Consider the following 18,215-nt stretch of genomic DNA (forward strand, 5'->3'; position numbering starts at 1 on the left):
GGTTTATGGCTGGCACCCCTTTAACAATACAAATTAACAAAAGAAAAGCATACATATTCGTTTCATATAAGTTTTATGTGACATGGGAATCACTGTAAAGAAGTGAAAACTCAAATAAATGGTTAAACCTGCGTATTTCTATGCTAGGTTTGATGAAAAGTGGATAGTTACGGGTAAATGTGCTAGGTCAAAAAGGGTATGATCTAACGGTAACAAACTGAGGGAACTATAGTGAAACCCATTTGTTCAGATTCTTCTCTGTGACCCTTTGTCTTCAGAGATATGGATATTCATAAGACCCCCAGGTGAGACGTACCCTCCATGTATCTATAGGACAAGAACATCCATTTCTTATGAAAGTCAGAAAATTCATCCTAGGTTTTATGACCTGCTTCAGGAAAAGGGGGTGTGGGCAGGGTGAGAGTGACCTTGTTTCTGTTGCTTTCTCAAATGCCAAGGTGCCATATTTTGGGGAAGTATATTCTGAACCCAATTGCTATTCCTCTCCTTCTTCTTTAACCCCTGGCAACCACTGATCTGTATACTGTCTCTACAGTTTTGACTTTTCCAGAATGTCATATAGTTGAGGTCATGAAGTATGTGGCCTTTTCAGATTGCCTTCTTTCAGTTACTATATGCATTTAAGTTTCTTCCCTGTCTTTTCATGGCTTGTCAGCTTATTTCCTTCTAGCAGTGAATACTATTCCATTATCTAGATGTACCTGTTTATTTATCTGCACACCTACTGAAGGCCATCTTGGATGCTTCAAAGTTTTGGCAACTATGAATAAAGCTGCTATACATGTCTGTGTGCAGATTTTTTGGTAGATATAAGCTTACAAAACCTTTGAGTAAATATCCAGAAATGCAATTGCTGAATTGTATGATAACAGTACATTTAGTTTTGTAAGAAACTGCTAGACTATTTTCCAAAATGACTATACCATTTTGCATTCCGAGCAACAATCAAAGAAAGTTCTTGTTGCTCCATGTGCACTTTATTTCTAATTGCCTAACATTCAGTTGTATGAATATATTACATGTTACTTATTTTTTGAAGAAATAGCAAACTATTTTCCACAATGTCTATACCAATATACCTTCCACTAGCAATGTATTAGGATTCCAATTTGAGTACATTATCAGCAATTCCTTTTATTTTCTGATTTTAAAAAAATTTAGGGTAATTCTGGTGGATGGTATGTCATTATGATTTTGATTTTCATTTTTCTAACCCCCAATGATGTTAAACATCTTTGCATGTACTTATTGATCATTTGTATTCGTGTATCTTTTCTGGAGATACATTTATTCAAATCATTTGCCCCCTCCTTTTTATTTTTCCTTTTGTTAGTGAGTTGTAAGAGTGATTTATATATTCTAGATAGTGGACCTTTTTCAAATATGCGATTTGCAAATATTATCTCCCATTTAGTAGGTTGCATTTTCATTTTCTCAATAATGTCTTCTGTTGTGGTTGTTGTTGTTGTTGTTGTTAAGACAGGGTCTTAACAAAAGCTAGAGTTCAGTGGTGCGATCATAGCTCTCTCTGCAGCCTTGACCTCCTGGGCTCAAGTGATCCTCTCACCTTGGCCTTCCATTTACTGAGATGGGCGACACTGGAAATAAAAAGACAGGTTTTGGGAAAATAGTTAACATGCTGTTTTAGATTTGTTGATTTTTTAAATTTTTATTTGACATCTAGAAGAGATGTAGAGGACACACTGGATACAGAAGACTATAGTTTAGGGAGAGAGCAAAGCTGGAGATATAACATTTGGAAGCCAATAGCATATTTGCTCTTTAAGGTCTTGTGACTTGATGAGATTACATAGGGGCAGACTCTAATAGAGAAGTAATGAGGTCACAATACTGAACCCTTGTGTCTTTCTGATATTTAGAGGTTGGTAAAAGAGGATTCAGTAAGTGGGAGAAAAACCAGAAGACAACTTGACTTTAGAGCTGCATAAGTAAAAATTAAAATAATATTAATAGTTACAGTAATAAGGATGACTATAACACAAGGTGGGGAGCTGTCTTCATTTGGGAAATTCCTTGATAGTGATATTGAAATCTGTCTCTTAGAGTACAGATTTGAATAAAATAAAAAAAAAGATTGCTAATCTGCTATTCATAAAAGATAAGCAGGAATTTGGAGGACAGGGAGAATTTTAGTGAGGGTATTGGGAATAAGGGCAGAGTGGATGACTAAACAACACAGTAGGGTGGCTGAAGAACTTCTAGATTTTAAGTTATTTTAATTGCTAGAAGTCAATTCATCTGTTTCCCCAAGCCTTCAGTAATGTGTACGACATAGAAAAAGATTTTAGTGACTGGTGTGTATGTGTCTCTGTGTACATGTGTGTATTCATGTGTGCAACAGTGAAGACACTCATGTAGATTGGGTTCAGAGCTGAGCAGAAAGGAGGGGCAGAAGAGGCCACCCGTCTTGAGAGAAGAGTGGAATGTAAACTTATGTAGGAATAGAAATTTGGAAGCAGAATGGACACAGGAAGGGAAGTCACCGGGAATGCAGAGACATCTGGGGGTCTGGGATTGAACTAGCTTCTAGGTTATACCTCTATGACCCAGGAGCTGCCTGATTCCTCCACCACGTTAACTGCTTTGGGCTAGGATCTCCTGTTACTTAATTCTCAGTATTTATGCTGATTTTCTTAGCTGCTTGGACTCCCATTCCTGTCTGCTGCTGGACAACACCATTGGGCTATCACTCTTGCTCTGGCAGTACTCTTTTCTTTTAAAATAGGCCAAGTGAGATGGATGTGTATTTCCTGATTCTAATGAAATACAAATAAATTAAATGAGAATGTGGCCTCCTCTGATGCAAAGAAGAATGTATCTTGATATGTCTTCAGCTGCCAAGCTTTCAAAATATGCCCAGAATTTTTTCCCACAACTAGGTTTGTCTTGTTTTTGTTAGCAGTGATTAACTTTTTGTGTCATCACTTGTATAAATTAACACTAAATTAAAAGAAAATCTTGTTTGTTCTTCCTAAACAAAAGTTTGATTTTTAAGACCTTTGTTACCTTTTAGATAATGGCCAGTTGATTGTATTTTTTATAGACTCTGAATTTTTATTTCAATATCTGAAGACTAGACAGAAGATACAGGAAAAAGGACTATGTTCAAGTAACAGAAAAGATACTAGACTTATAAATTAATTTTCAAACTCCCCAATAGTTCTTCATAAATAGTTGGATTAAACAATACTATTTTTTTGGTTTCTACCTAACCTTGTTCCTTCTTTAACTACCTCTTATCTCTCCCTTTGTCCCTTTCTTCTTCTATTCCTAAATGTGTCCCATAACCCCCAAAGCTAAAGAAATTAGATATACTGATTCACTGTTGAATAGAGGAAGTTAAGAGCCCAGATCTGATCTATTAATAGTTCAAATCTCAGCTTTACCACTTCCCATTCTTGTGACATTCATAAGTTGTTTAACCTTTGTGCTTTGGTTTCCTAACCTTCAAAACGTGGGTAATAATAGTGCCTTATCACATGGGACTGTTAGGGAAACTGAAATAGATTTGAAGAATAGATGAAGAGCCAGGCAATGGTCTAACTTCTTTAAGCTAATTTAGAAAATACTCTACCAGTTAGTTTGCTTTCTTGCTTTCCTTTATTTATTTTTATTTTATTTTATTTGTTTTAGAGATGGGTTCTAGCTGTATTTCCCAGGCTGGAAGGCAGTGGCATGATCCCACTGCAGCCCACTGCAACCTTGAACTACTGGACTAAAGCAATCCTCCCACCTCAGCCTCCCAAGTAGCTGGGACTATAGGTGCCTGCTGCTGTGCCTGGCTTATTTTTAAATTTTTTTTTGTAGAGATGGGGTTCTTGCTTTGTTTGTTGCTCAGGTTGGTCTCAAACTCCTGGCCTCAAGTGATCCTCATGCTTCAACCCCTGGTTTGTTTTCTTTATTGCTCTTCATCTCTGTGACTCTGCTACTTAGATGTCATTGAAAAAGAGCATTTACTTTGATGTCTGCAGGCCTTATATTGGTCTTGCCACTAAGAAAAAAAAAGTGACTTTAAGCAATTTATTTAACTCTGGGAGTCCTGATTTCTTACATCTAAAATGGAAATAGTAACTTAGAATCAAATGAACTTTGGAAATGCACTATGAAAATATTACCAAGATCCACCCTTGTCTAGAAGCTGTCTAAGATTCTATGATTGCTAAATGAAGGATGGATATGACTTTACAAAGTTCCTCTGGTCTTTGCAGAGTGACTTACCCACACAAGTTCTACTCTATGTTTCTAGGAAAATTATTTCAATTAATCCCTGAATTGTAGCCCTCTCCCCTGGCACAGCAGACAACAGCTGTTCAATACTCCAGAACAGGAGACAGCAGTCTTGGTTTATAAAAGGGAGGATACATTTTTTGTTCAACTATAATCACAGGGGAGTTTTGGGGGTGGGTAGAAATTTTTCCAGAGGAGAATAATTTCCTCTCCTTTATTCAAAACAGAAAGCAAATACAGATTAACAGCTCCTACCTGTGCAATGACAAAAGAAACCCAATTTGGTCATGGTCCTTCTCTCTTGGCTGCTCATCCTTAGGGCCCAAGCACTTGACAAATTTCTGAATCACCAGCAGACTAGAGTATAATAGCCCTTTTGGAGCAGTTATGGTCTGTCTTGTCAGAGGCCTTTGGGGGACACTTTAATCCTTCTATTAATAATACAATAGCCTGAAAATGGCTTCTTGGAAATCATCTGAATGTACCGTTACAAACCCCCCATGAGTTGGCAATCCAACTCAACTGACTAAAAACTCCTTTCCTGATTTAGACAAAAATTATGTCAGAGCATGAACAATAACACCTTAGAACACTTTTCTTTTTTCTTGGAACTTGCAGACACTCTAAGTTTGTATTACAGGCCTATCACCTATAGGATTTCATTGGAAAAGTCATAGCTGTTATAAATATTCTCTTTTAGTAGCTAAAACCATAAGCCATTTCTTTTGGCCTTTCTAGTGGTGCCTCTCAAAAATCATCACACTGATTTACATTAAATCAAAACCATTTGCCCTTGCACAGGTCCTTGGTTTTCTTTGTGGTATGTTTGTGTAATATTTTTCATTAACCGGTTCAGGCATTTTGGCAATTTCAGTGCTAAAGCGAGATTAATGGAAGTTTAATTCAATAAACTGCATAGGATTAAACCCAGTGCCCAAAGTGAAGTGATGTGAGCTATTTTAATAAGGCTCTTAACTTTTCCTCTTTCCTCCCAAGACCCATGTTGGCTCCTGCCTTGACAAAATTATTCGTATATCTCTCAGAGCTGTTTTCCTGATTGTTCAGGGTGTGTTACCAAGGTGGCCTATTTGATCCATTTAGTTTTTTGGAAGTTTGTGCTTGGCTGAATGACTTTCTGTAAAGCATTAGAAAATGTTCTTTCCACCTAACCACAGGGAAATGTAACGAGGAAAGTGCTTCCTTTTCCAGCTGAAGGAACTGATGTTCTGTATAAAAGGAAAAAGTCAGAAAAGAAGTAGTAGGATATTGGTGGAAATAAGTCTTGGGTGGGGGAGGTCGCAAGACTGTAGGAGAGATGACTCCCAAAAGAGGGAGTTATATGCTGATGAAAAAGTCATGCAGTTCATAGAAACTGAACAAGAGCAACAAATTACACTTAGTAAAGCAGGAAGAAAAAATATAACTATAAATGCAAGAATTAATGAATTAGGAAAATAACAAAATTGGCCGAGCATGGTGACTCATGTCTGAAATCCCAGCACTTTGGGAGGCCGAGGCAGGCAGATCACCTGAGCTCAGGAGTTCGAGACCAGCCTGACCAACATGGAGAAACCCCATCTCTACTAAAAAATACAGTACAAAAATTAGCCAGGCATGGTGGCGCATGGGAGGCTGAGGCAGGAGAATCACTTGAACCTGGGAGGTAGAGGTTGTGGTGAGCCAAGATTCCACCATTGCACTCTAGCCTGGGCAACAAAAGTAAAACTTCATCTCAAAAAATAAAATAAAATAACAAAATTATTAAATGCATCCTATAGTATTTCTTATAATAAGAAAACAATGATAACAAATAAAAATATTCAAATAAGTTACTAGCTCATCTATTTATGAAAAATAGAGAGAAAACACAAACACATAATTAGGAATGAGAAAGGTGAAATACTCACATATAGGATATGAAAAAAAGTATCAAAGACTAGGCTAGTTTATAAGAAGACCTTAATGAAAGACATTGTTTCCTAGGAAAATATGAATTATCAAAATCATTTCGAGAAAAGTTTAAAGACCTGGCCAAATGAATATTCATGAAAAAGATGAGAATATTGAAAAATCTCTGTAAAGATTTGAGCCCACATAGTTTCACACATAATTTTTTTTTAACTCTTTAAGCCACAAGTGATGCCTGTTATTTCTGCTGTTGCGGTATTGTTTGGTCTGGTTTCATTTTGTTCTCTTCTCTTTCTTCTTTTACTTTTTCTTTTTTAAACAAAGCCAGCCAGCCTTGACAAAATTAACACATACACACTCACACATAAAACAGATTACTCTCACACATGAACGTTAATAAAGCAACTCTAAGTAGAAAAATTTCAATAGAACTTTAAAAAAAATGTTAACCCTGATCAAGTAGGGTGTGTTAACATTTTGTGATTGCCATGTGAAACTCACCTGTGATTCTTTAAGAGTCCATAGCAGTTTATGGACCCAGTAGGACCAGGAATTAATGTGACTTTAGACATAAAATTATCCACAGGCTTAAATAATGTCATTCTCTTTTGTTTCTCAGCGCTACTTCTCTCAATATGTTGACTACACCTTCCTTGTGGGGAAAGGGAGATGGCAGTCAGCAACTTGAGGTTCATATTCTTTTTTCTTTTTCTTGAAAAAGAAAACGGAGTCTCGCTCTGTCGCCCAGGCTGGAGTGCAGTGGCGTGATCTCGACTCACTGTAAGCTCTGCCTCCCAGGTTCAAGCCATTCTCCTGCCTCAGCCTCCTGAGTAGCTGAGCATACAGGTGCCCACCACCATGCCCGGTTAATTTTTTGTACTTTTAGTAGAGACGAGGTTTCACCGTATTAGCCAGGATGGTCTCGATCTCCTGATCTCGTGATCCGCCCGCCTAGGCCTCCCATAGTGCTGGGATTACAAGCGTGAGCCCCCGCGCCCGGCCTGAGGTTCATATTCTTGAAGCTCAGAAGTGCCAGTCGTAAGAGACTGTCTTTCTTCCAGCAATTTTATAGCCCCCTTAGGAAGGAACTCTGGCCGATACTGTGTTGTATGCCCACCTCTGGGTCAACCCACTTCATTGTTTTCTGCTCATTGTCTTTGTGCCTTTCTGTATATGCAACGATTGAGTGCTCCACCAAAAACATGGAATGGGTGAGTGGTCGCTTCTCAAAGAAGAGGATGCTGGTCAGTCAATACAGTATGTTCACGATCTAAGGTTCATGATGCAGTCTGGCTCAATATTATATAGTATTTATTATTATTGAACTATATTTGTAGTTCAAATGAGAACAAACATCGGATCCATTTCTTACATGCCAAAAAATGCATTTAATAAAATTCAACATTCATTCTCAAACAATTTTGTAATTAAAATGGAAATAGAAGAATATACCCCCAAAATAGGCATCTCAAGCTAACAGGTAATGTAGAGTTTAGTGGTGAAATACTTGAGGACTTTCCAATAGTAAGTAGCTTGATAAGAATAGCATCTGATCAGTATCATGACTTAAAATGTTTGTGGGATGCTTGTTAATGTGTGTAGACACTGTACCAACAAAAAGACATATAAATTTGAAAGGAACAATCAAATATCATGGCTTGAAGATTTTTTAACTAAAAATTAAAGGGATCCCATGGAGATCTGTTGGATTCTATGATACGGCATCTTGCTCATTTCACTCTTGTCTTATTCATCCTAAAGCCGTCTCACATACTAATGATTCTCAATGTGTCATTTCCAGACACCTGGAGGTTCCCAGGACACTTGGATGGGGTCAAAACTGTTTTCACAGTAATACTAAGATCTTATTTGCCTTTGGCATTGCGTTGACGTTTGCAGTAATGGTATAAAAGTAATGGTTGGCAAAACTATTGGTACCTTAGCTGGAATCTACTGCCATGTACTCACAGTATAAGAAATTGCTAGTTTCACTTAAGAATGTCCCAATCAAGCAGCCTAAATGGCTAATTCTATTAAATCTAGATACTTGAATAATATCGTTTTAATATTCTGTGTGAGAAAATGGGAAATACACATAAACATAAACACTTCACTTGCAAATGTCATACAATGGATACTCTGAGGAAAAACATGTCATTCTTTGAGTTGTGAGTTGAATCAGCCACTTTTTACAGTCAATGCCATTTTTATTTGAAAGCGTGACTGACAGACAAATTATGGGGATTCAAATTTAGGTATTTCGTAGAAATTTTATTTGAAGTGAATGACATAAGCCTATCATTTCAAGGAAAACAATCGACAATGTTTGTTGTCAATGATAAAATTCAAGTTTTTGAGCAAAATTAGAATTTAAAAAACCTTAAATCTGTCACTAGGAGCTTGATAATTTCCAAAGACATAGAGACTGTCCTATGAAATTGGTGGTGATATTAATATATGTAATTTTATTGTTAGTATAATATAATATGTAAACATTTGGAGCACCTTCAGTTAGACCTCTGAGTCAAGGATCTAATATTTTCTAATTGACCAATGTATGACTTTGATAATCTATCAAGCATGAATGAAAGATCCATTCAAAGTACAACGTAGACCAATAGATTTTCATATACCAGGGCATGAAAAACTCATTTCTATAGTTTCAAATTTCTAAATTGCATTTTTTCTTTAAGAACTATACTTGCCATATTTTAATGGAGCATCAAAAAAATAATATACACAATTATTTGTAAAGGCTATTAATATACTCCTTCTTTTTCCAACTTTATTTTTGAATAAGATTGTTTTTTCTTCATATACTTCAACCAAAGCAACATATTGCAGCAGACTGAATGCAGAAGTCAATATAAGAATGCAATAAGAGACAGCTATCTTCTATTCAGGCAGACTGAAGACATTTTCAAAGTGTAAATCAATAAAGAAATGCTGCATTTTTCACTAATTTTTTTCATTTGGACATATACAATTTTCACAAAAATATTTTTGTGATAATATGTAATAGGGCCAGGCATGGTGGCTCACGCCTGTAATCCCTGCACTTTGGGAGGCCAAGGCGAGCTGATCACTTGAGGTCAGGAGTTCCACATCAGCCTGGCCAACATGGTAAAACCCCGTCTCTACTGAAAATACAAAAATTACCCTGGCATGGTGGCAGGCACCTGTAATCCCAGCTATTGGGGAGGCTGAGGCAGGAGAATCACTTGAACCCAGGAGACGGAGGCTGCAGTGAGCTGAGATCGTGCCATTGCACTCCAGCCTAGACAACAAGAGCGAGACTCCCTCTCAAAAAATAAAAATAAAAACTAAAAATATGTAATAGATTTATTGTTACTTGAAATATATGAATAAAATTTTAAAAAATTAGTTTTAATTTCAAATATTGAGAGATATAACTCATGTAAAAAAGCCTGTTGGAGAGCTTCAGTGACTTTTAAAGGAGGGTTTCTGAGTTCAAGGAGTTTGAGAACTGCTAGCATATCCTAATCCCTCAGTTTGAAAATCTCCCTCTCGGCCGGGCGCGGTGGCTCAAGCCTGTAATCCCAGCACTTTGGGAGGCCGAGACGGGTGGATCACGGGGTCAGGAGATCGAGACCATCCTGGTGAACATGGTGAAACCCCGTCTCTACTAAAAAATACAAAAAAAAAACTAGCCGGGCGAGGTGGCGGCGCCTGTAGTCCCAGCTACTCGGGAGGCTGAGGCAGGAGAATGGCGTGAACCCGGGAGGCGGAGCTTGCAGTGAGCTGAGATCCGGCCACTGCAACTCCAGCCCGGGAGACAGAGCGAGACTCCGTCTCAAAAAAAAAAAAAAAAAAAAAGAAAATCTCCCTCTCGACTTACAGGCATGCCTCACTTTATTGCACGTTTCTTTATTGCACTTTACAGATATTGAGGTTTTGGTTTTTTTAACAATTTGAAGGTTTATGGCAACCCTACATTAAGCAAATCTATTGGCACCATTTTTTCAACAGCCTGCACTCACTTTATATTTCTGTGTCACATGTTGGCAATTCTTACAATATTTCAAACTTTTTCATCATTATATTTGTTATGGTGATCAGTGATCTTTGGTGTTACTATTGTAACTGTTTTGGCATCCCCTGAACCATGACCTTATAAGATGGCAAAACTGAACTGATAAACATTGTACAGGTTTTGACTCTTCCACTGATCAGCCATTTCCTCTCTCCGTCTCCTTGGGCATCCCTATTCTCTGAGATAAAATGATCTTGAAATTAGGCCCATTAACAATCCTTCAGTGGTCTCCACTTAGAGTGAAAGGAAGAGTTTCATGTCTCTCACTTTAAATAAAAAGCAAGAAATTACTAAGCTTAGTGAGGAAGACCTGTCAAAAGCTGAGACAGGCTGCAAGTTAGGCCTCTTGTGCCAGATAGATGAGTTGCTAATGCAAAGGAAAGGTACTTGAAGCAAATTAAAAGTGCTACTCCAGTGAACACACAAATGATGTGAAAGCCAAACAACCTTATTGCTGATACAGAGAAAGTTTTATTGGTCTGGAATAAAGATCAAACCAGCCACAACATACCCTTAAACCAAAGCCTAATCCAGAGCAAGGCCCTAACTCTTTTCAATTCTGTGGAGGCTGAGAGAGGTGAGGAAGCTGCAGAAGAAAAGTTTGAGGTTAGCAGAAGCCGATTCAGGATGTTTAAAGAAAGAAGCTGTCTCCATGACTTACAAGTGCAAGATGAAGTAGTGTGTGCTGATGTAGAAGCTGTGGAGGTTATCCAGAAGATCTAGCTTAGATAATTGATGAAGTGGTTACAGTTAAAAAAAGATTTTTAATTTAGACAAAACAGCCTTATGTTAGAGGAAGGTGCCATCTAGGACTTTCATAGTTATAGACGAGAAGTCAGTGCCCAGCTTCAAAGGACAGGCTGACTCTCTTATTAGCAGTTAATGTAGCTGGTGACTTTAAGTTGAAGCCAATGCTCATTTACCATTCTGAACACCCTAGGTCCCATACGAATTATGCTGTATCAACTTAGCCTGGGCTCTATAAATGGAGCAACAAGGTCTGAACATCTGTAAACATCTGTTTACAGCCTGCTTTACTGACCACCTTAAGCCAGCTGTTGTGGCCTACTACTCAGAAAAAAAGACTCCTTTCAAAATATGGCTTCTTATTGACAATGTACATAGTCAAGCAAGAGCTCTGATAGAAATGTACAAGGAGATTAATGTTGTTTTTAATACCTACTAATAGAACATTTATTCTGCAGCCCATAGATCAAAGCGTCATTTTACTTTCAAGTTGTATTGTTTAAAAATACATTTCATAAGGCTATAGCTGCCATAGATAGTAATTCCTCTGATGGATCTGGGCAAAGTAAATTGAAAACTTTTTGGAAAGGATTTACCATTCTAGATGCCATTAAGAACATTGGTGGTTCATAGGAGAAAGTCAAAATATCAACAGAAGCAAGAGTTTGGAAGAAGTTGCTTTCAACCCTCATGAATGACTTTGAGGGGTCCAAGACTTTAGTGGAAGAAGTACTTGCAGATGTGGTGGAAATAGAAAGAGAACTAAAATTAGAAGTGGAGCCTAATGATGGGACTGAATTGCTATAATCTCATGGTAAAACTTGAATGGATGAGGGTTGCCTCTTTTTTTAACTGCTAATTTATGTTCGGGGTACACGTGCAGGTTTGTTACATAGGTAAATTTTGTTGTGAAGATTTGTTGTACATATTATTTCATCACCCATGTATTAAGCCTAGTACCCATTAGTTATCCTTCCTGATCCTCTCCCTCCTCTCAACCTTCATCCTCTAATAGGTCCCAGTGTGTGTTTTTCCCTCTTTGCACCCATGTGTTCTTAGCAATTAGCTCCCACTTATAAGTGAAAACATGTGGTATTTGGTTTTCTGTTCCTGCATTAGTTTGCCAAGGATAATGGCCTCCAGCTCCACACATGTCCCTGCAAAGGACATGGTCTCGTGTAAGTTGTTCTCTTATAAAGACATGTGCACACATACGTTCATTGCAGCACTATTCACAATAGCAAAGATAGAGAATCAACCTAAATGTCCATCAATAATAGACTCGATAAAGAAAATATGCTACATAAACACCATGGAATAATGTAGCCACAAAAAAGAGAGTTGCTTCTTATGGATACGCAGACAGTGGTTCTTGAGATGGATTCTACTCCTGGTAAAGATGCTATGAACATTGTTGAAATGACAACAAAGGATTTAGAACATTCCATAGACTTAGTTGATAAAGCAGCAGCAAGTTTTGAGAGGAGTGACTTCAATTTTGAAAGAAATTCTCCTGTAGCTAAAATGCTATCAAATGCTATCAAACACTATCACGTGCTACAGAGAAATCTTTTGTGAAAGGAAGAGTTCATTGATGTGGCAAACTTTACTGTTGCCCTATTTTAGTGAATTGCCACAGATACCCCAACTTTTAGCAACTACCACTGTGATCAGTCAGCAGTCATCACCATTGAGGTAAGACCCTCCACCAGCAAAAAGACTACAACTCACTTCAGGCTCAAATGATTGTTAGCATCTTTTAGCAACAAAGCATTTTTAAGTTAAAGTATGTACACTATGTTCTTGACACAATGCTATTGCATACTCACTAGATTGCAGGATAGTGCTAACATTATTCTTATATGCACTGGGAAACCAAAAAAAATTGGTGTGACTTGCTTGATTGCTAAACTCACTTTATTGTGATGGTCTGAAACCAAATCTCCAATATCTTCAGGGTATGCCTGTATCTCTCTTCCAGCTCTGTCTCATTCTCTACCATTGAGCTTGAAGTAAAGTCCCCAACCTCTCAATCTCCTAGACAGGATGATACCACCCAGTGAGGAGCTCCTCTGCACCCCTGTGTTTCTCCTCCAAAGCACAGTCACCAACCTCCAGGTTGCATTCCCTCTTTCTGCCTTCTTACTAAGTCAAAGAAGTCCTTTCTTGTACTTCCAAAGTATTTAAAAGGGCATTTGGATCTAGTTTCAACATCTAGGACAGTGCTTTGCTTGCAATTAGTTAAATTAGGCTATTTTCAGAATACAGTAGTCCCTCCACATTTGTGGGTTTCACATCTGTAAATTCAAACAACCGCAATCAAAACTGTTCTAAAAAATAAAAATAAAAATGGCAATAAAACTATAAAAGTAATAGAAATAAAAAATTAGTATAACAACTATTTCCATTGTGATTTGTAGCATGTTAGGTATTATAAGTAATCTAAAGATGATTTAACATACAAGAGGATGTGTGTAGGTTATATGCAGGTAGAATGTCATTTTATGTAAGGTATTTGAGCACAGTGAATTTTGGTATTCATGGGAGTCCTGGAACATATCCTTTGCAGACATCAAGGGGCAATTGTATATTGGTTCAGTTTTAAAATTTAATTCAAATACCAAATTGTAATGATTAAAATTGGTATGACCTTATTTTGGTGCCTCTATTTCATTATTATCTTATTCTCTATCATTGATCATAAAGCCCTCTTTCCTCTCCTCCTCCCTCACCAGCAGCAGTAGTGAAACCGGTTAATGTAAGATATTTTAATGCCAAAAATTGAGGGACAGACTCATTGCCAGTAATTCAGTCCAATCTGTGTAAACATCAGAGATTAAAGATTGTCGCTTCTTACCTTTCCCACTTCTAAAAATATAGGTCACTTTGCAATCTGGAATGCAGAAAGGAGAACAGTGGAATTGGTTAGTTGAGTTCTGATTATTTGATTACTGTGGGTCAGTGAGGCTCCCGCGAGGATCCTAGACCATCATTTTTCTTACTAAGCTTCCGGTATTGTGGCCGGGAGGGCTCTCTCACTTTTAAGATGCCTTGATAAATTAACTTGGGTAGACCTTTTCTGAGGGTGGGTGAGCACGTTTCTTCCAGGAATAAAAGTCTCACTTAAAAGAGTGAAATGAAAACTGACCAAGAACAAAGGCATCATTAATTTCAAGTGGAAGAAATAATTCACAAAGCTGAGATAAGTCACTTCTCATGGGTAAACCATTTCCTTTTATGTACTTTGGTCACCTTGGTATACACTGCTCTACAGAAACCTACTGGAATACTTTTATTTATGCTCTTAGATTTTCAACACCATTAGTCCCATGAGCTCAAAATGCCACAAACTTCAAAGCATACCCATAGCTTCATTATTATGCCTCCAAACCTCCCTTCTCCAGTAGCCCACAAACTTTTCACCCCCTAAGTAGGTGAGCAGTAGTTACAGATACCATATTTAAGTTCTCCTCCTCTTGGCCAGGTGCCACTTCTTGTGGTTAAAGGAAAAAGCGTAAAAACTTATTAAAAAGTTCTGAAAATACATCAAACACTCAACACAGTGTGTGCTCATGATTTGTGTGGAAATGAATTACTAAATGTAGATTGAATTTCCACCTAAACTCAAATGACTTGAACAAAATGAAAGAAAATAGTACATGGCACAGATGTAAGCGCCATGTAATTTTTCTTTCAAATAGTTTTTATGAAAGCTCACCATTGTCTATTTTACTCAGCCCTAAGTATTGATTTAGACTATTATAATTTTTAAAGTCAACATCCAAAATTATTGGACTTTTTTTCTCTTACAAAATCAAATCTATTAGTGTTTTAGAACATTTCACTTGAAAAAAAAACCCAGAATCTTCTTCATCTTCTTCTGATTCTTAACATGCTTTTGAAAGGGGAAAGTTTAGTTCATTGCTGAAAGTTACTTATAAGTTGTTGTTGAAGTCCATATAGAACCCTATGCATAGAATGAGTATATATTTACACATGTGTGAATACATTTGTGTGTATATGTATGTGTGTATATATATTTTCTTTTTGTTCTATGTTTAGTTTAAAGGCCTGATAAGTCCTGCAATCCCTATTTCTAAGCATGAACTTCCACAAAATGAAATGTTGTTGTAGCTCAGATATTATATAATTTTGAGATTTCCTACAGGCTTGTTCTAAACGTTAAAAAACAAAGCATGTCTCCAACAGTGTGTTCAATTTCCTGCATGATCTTTGGAAATGCTGTAATTAAATAAAATGTAACACATGTGGGATCTGTACTCTTGCTTATTATGACGTTAAAGCCTTCAAGGCCTTCTCCCTGCATACAAGTCAAGATGCCCAGAATAAAGAATGGCAAGTGATAGTTTTTGGTCTTGCTGTAACTTTCCACTAATCATCAGAAGGTTTTGAGACTGCATGGTAGAAATCCTGGAAAACTCCTATTTATTATTTTTTTTAATTTATAAGCAATACATGGAAGGAATACTGAATGTTTGGTATCCAGATTTCTTGTCCTCATGCTATGTACCATAAGGGAAATTGAGGCTTAGAGAATTTTTCTAGGATAAAAATAGAGCTCACACATCTAGATCACCAACATCTCTCTGCTAGAATTCAGATGTCCTATCTTTATACACTTAAAAGCACACCACAAATGCATGTGTTATTCAATTAAGTATATCCCTTGCATTTTCTTAATGCAGTTAAAATTGTGAATGCATTGTTTGATGTCTTAATTTCTTTAGGCTATTGAGATGATGTCTGCTGACTCTAAATGTCAGAGCTCCCTCATTACTGAACATGCAGGAAGTTGAACACAGCTCTTAAGAAACTTACGTAGTTAAAGGAACTCATGCAAGCTGAAATAAAAATAGAAGTCATATGAGAGTTTTTCTGTAGTTACTGTGGATAGCAGGATTGGATGGAGGGTTTAGGACTGGAAAGTGCAATAGGGAAAAATAAATCAGATCAGCCCAAGAAATAGGGAGTCATAAGAGCGGTGATTCTAGGTTGCATTACAACAAACAGGGTTTTCTGGGTAGGAAATACAGTTAACGGTGTTGAAGAACTTGCTTTTGGACAGTAAATATTACTGGGTTTCGTGGCCTGTTTTAGGAGAGATGGGGTAAGGAGAAGCTGAGAGTGACTTTCTAGCGTCTGATACTTTCTTAAACGCCAAGGTGCCATATTTTGGGGTAGCTTGTCCTGAACTCCAACCATCCTATATGTTTAAACTAGTTACTTTATAACCTCTTTTGGCTAAAGGAATAAAAAATTACCTTAAGCATACCAATAGAAATACAAGTTAGAAAATACCAATTTCATAGTAGCATTGAAGTCGATTGAAATAGAAGACAAATGTGACTCAGCAGTCATATCCCTCCATCGTCTCCCTTTGCATGTGGGCTTTATCTCCCATCAGTGTCCAGTAGAAGTTTTTGTATGACTTAGATGGAGCCATCCACCATAAAGTGGTGGCAACGATCCACTGTGGTGAACTCCACTTACAGGAGAAGAGTGTGGAGCAAGGTCAGCTCTGCCTAAAGCTGAGAACATCCTTGTGCGTGCAGGTTGTAGGTAAAATCTCCAGTGAACCCGTCTTAGGTCATTCTGTTTTCTCAGATTTGTTGCCACTACCATGCTAAAAACCAAAGAAGTCTGTATTTTCTTATGTCTGTTATTTTAAGTAAAGATGGTAGTATGGACAAAGAAAGGCACAGAAACTTCCAACATTTGCCTATTTTTTTTACTTTTCCAGGATAGCAGTTCCTTTCTCATTTGGGATCTTTTCTGCCTGTGTAAGTATATTTTTCAGGGTCCAGTGAACTGAGAAGTGCTGTTCATTATGAGGTGATGCCTCAGATCATCCTTGTTGGCGTAGAATGGAATGTCCCGGTGATGATGGCAGCTGTGCTTGTCTACTTGTTTGTTCTAAACTGTTTCTACACATTTACAGGGTGATTTATTGCAAGCCCAGCTGCTTTGTTTATTTTTTCAGTAGTTGAAATTAAAAATAATTCATTTGTAATTGAATCTCAGAGAGAAATAATATTAGATATACTTTCAGTTAGAGAAGGGGCAGAAAGTGGACGTTTGTCTCATGAATTAAAGCCATCTGTATGAAGATGCACAGTTGTGTAGGGTGGACCTGTGGATGGTGGTTGGAATGCATTTTCAACTTTAGGATACGCTTTCTTTTGGGGTTTGAGGTTAAAAATAACTGTGTTTTTATGATTAGCATGACTAGCACTAGTAATCCAGAAATAAAATAAGACTTTAAAACACATGTGCACACATTCACGCCTACACACATTTATTCTTGCACGCACACATGCACACACACCAACAGTACTGCATAGATTCAGAATGAAAGTTCAAAAAGACCCAAGTGGAAACATTTCTAATAGAACTAAATGAAAGGAACACTGGAGACTGAAGCAAAGAAGGGGTTTAGTAAAGGTGAGAGAAAGCTACAGAAGTGCATTAGCAACTGTTCTGACAACAGTTTTTGCAGTTACTGTGTCCTTCAGAATAGAGAATTGGGTTACATTGGGTTACACTGACAACTTCATTCAGGCCTTTTTTTTTTATTGAGACAGAGTTTTGCTCTTGTTGCCCAGGCTGGAGTGCAGTGGCACTATCTCGGCTCACTGCAACCTCCGCCTCCTGGGTTCAAGTGGTTCTCCTGCCTCGGCCTCCCAAGTAGCTGGGATTATAGGCATGCGCCACCATGCCTGGCGAAAGTTTTTGTATTTTTAGTAGAGATGGGGTTTCTCCATGTTGGTCAGGCTGGTCTCGAACCCCTGACCTCAGGTGATCCTCCTGCCTCGGCCTCCCAAAGTGCTGGGATCACAGGTGTGAGCCACCACATCTGGCCACCATTTGTTTTTTTAAGCAGCATTCACTTTCTCCATTTATTCATATTCTTTCATTTGTTTACATATTTGTTTATTTATTCAGTCAGTCATTTTAAGAGGAGTTTATTGGGAGCCTTGGGTATTCCTTCTTCTTTGTAGGGTCTGTGGTAACCCAAAGTCACAAGGATGAAGCCTCTGAAGACTCTGCTTCATGTGAGTGCCCTAGGGAGACAGGTTTTTAATCCATTGTTTTTATAGTGAGTATATGGAGATAGTTGCAGAGACAAAGTGCTGTGGGACCACAAAAGACTGACAGCAGCTTTACTAAAGACAGCAGTTGGTGAGGTTCTTATAATTGGTCCCTGACAATTCAGCTT

General features: G+C 37.7%; 1 long non-coding RNA gene across 1 annotated transcript in view; it reads left to right on the plus strand.

The window, feature by feature from the left end:
- Positions 1 to 18,215, plus strand: part of LOC135971138 (uncharacterized) — a 36,792-nt gene that overhangs the window by 12,396 nt on the left and 6,181 nt on the right. Inside the window, exon 2 of the long non-coding RNA XR_010587219.1 lies at positions 16,740 to 16,779. This is a non-coding gene — a long non-coding RNA (uncharacterized lncRNA). The remainder of the gene's footprint in view (positions 1 to 16,739; positions 16,780 to 18,215) is intronic.

The sequence above is a fragment of the Macaca fascicularis genome, chromosome 6 (assembly GCF_037993035.2).
Source record: "Macaca fascicularis isolate 582-1 chromosome 6, T2T-MFA8v1.1".
Taxonomy (NCBI): Eukaryota; Metazoa; Chordata; class Mammalia; order Primates; family Cercopithecidae; genus Macaca; species Macaca fascicularis.